The following is a 2,210-nucleotide window of genomic DNA, read 5'->3' as shown; positions in this document are numbered from 1 at the left end:
ATACTATAGACTAGACTATAGACTATACTATAGACTAGACTATAGACTAGACTATAGACTAGACTATAGACTAGAATATAGACTAGACTATAGACTAGACTATAGACTGGACTATAGACTAGACTATAGACTAGCCTATACTATAGACTAGACTGTAGACTTGCCTAGACTATAGACTAGACTGTAGACTAGCCTATACTATAGACTAGACTATAGACTAGCCTATACTATAGACCAGACGGTAGACTAGACTATAGACTAGACTTAAGATTATACTATAAATTAGATTATGAACTAGATGATAGATTACACTATACACTAGACTAAGTAAATACTAAACTATAGCCTGAAGTAAACCGGTCTATAGACGTGTTCATAGTTCTTTGTCATGGTAAAAGTCTAATATTTAGATCTTTTTGGAGATTTTCCCCCAATTTTAAACTGGTACCCTCGTTTACTCATAAGTCCACTTTACACTTTAATGTTTTAAACAATGGATTTTAATTTCCAAAGAAAAACAATACAAAACATTTTCCGTATTTCACAAAAAAAGCTAAAACTAAAGAATTCTATATCATTTGTTGCACCAAAATTGCCCACAAAAAACAAATAATTCCAAAGAATTATTTCAATAATTTAAAAGAAATTATTGTAAATAAAACAAAAACTAAATAAATACCTTTAAAAAAAAGGAAAAAATATACAGTTTTTTAATCCAGTAATAAATCTTACAATTCAGGCCAAATTGTAAAATTAATTATGCGCAAATGTACATGTTGAGAACAGCGAAAGAAAAAAGAAAAATTTTCAAATTATTAATGTTTGGCAAATAAAGACAAACGTTTATGATTGCTCAAGTCCTTTTTTTATGCGTTATTTTTCAATTTCTGCACTACGAGAAGAGGGAGGCCCAGCAACAGTTTGTCATCGGACTTATGGGCATACAAAACAAAAGTGTCATATTACATTTCCTGTTAGTTAAATAATATTTTTTGTGGATTTTTTTTTATTTAGCATTTTTTCAGGTTGTTTTGCTTTTAAGGCTTTTTGTTTTGTGTTTGTTGTTTAAGAAGCGATACTCGTGATTATGATTTTTAATAATGACAAATTTACACAGAAAACTCAAGATGCACTCATATAAAGAATAGAGGGAAAAAGTCTGCAAACACTTAATAAACTGTGTGATTTAAAGCTAAAAGAACAGCAGAAAAAAATTGTCAAAAAAATCTGTAGAAAATATTAGTGTTTTTAATATAAAACATAAAATTTAACAGTGGAATAAAATAATTAAATTTTAACTTAAATTGCTTCTTTTTGAAAAAAAGGACAAATTATTTTGGAGTTGGTCTTAAGGATATCTTTAGCCGACTTCAGTACCAACTAAATCCTATTAATGCTCAACATATTTAAAAAAAACATAAGTTCACAAAACATGGATTCAGAAATGATAAGGATCATACCTTGATCCTTCCAAAGTAACTGCGGAAGGACTTATTTCAAATATCTATAACTATATTCATCCACTGTTTTCTTCATCATTTAAACATACAAAAAACTGTTTAGTTTGTTAGCAAGTTAGTTAGTTTGACCCAAAATTACAACAACAACAAAAGTATTGTTCCTTTATTTCATAAGATCTTAAAGAACAAACATCAAAAGCAATAAGAAATCTAAAAAGAGAGAAAAAAAACAACAATGAAAAATCATAAAAACAACTACAGCTAAATTTATTTGAAATCAGATCCTGGTAATCTTACTTTCAAGATCGTAACGATTTCTTATTTTAATCAATTAAAAAGTCATCGACCGCTCCTTTTTACTTCAAACAAATACTAAAACAGCAACAACAACAATACAATCATATGCTGACAACCTAAAACTGTAATGCCTCTCTTTCCTCTCTCTTTCAGTTTGAAGCATAAAGTACTGGAACACTGAACACTATGTATTGTCTTTTTTTCGGTTGGTTTACAAAAAACGCTTGACAGTTGTAACCAGTTCAAACAAAAGCTAACGAATGCAATTTTTTTTTCGTGAAATACTTACACACACACACACTTTCATTATAAGAGTTTATTTTTTGGAGGGCTTTTTTTCGCCATTTTTTATTTTTTTTTTTTTTTTGCTTGATTAATGAGGTGAAATGTTAAGAAAAATGTGAAAAGTTTTTGGATGACAAGAAATCAATACGTTAAAATCAAATGATACGG

The sequence above is a fragment of the Lucilia cuprina genome, chromosome 2 (assembly GCF_022045245.1).
Source record: "Lucilia cuprina isolate Lc7/37 chromosome 2, ASM2204524v1, whole genome shotgun sequence".
Classification (NCBI taxonomy): domain Eukaryota; kingdom Metazoa; phylum Arthropoda; class Insecta; order Diptera; family Calliphoridae; genus Lucilia; species Lucilia cuprina.
Note: the sequence above shows the minus strand (reverse complement) of the source record.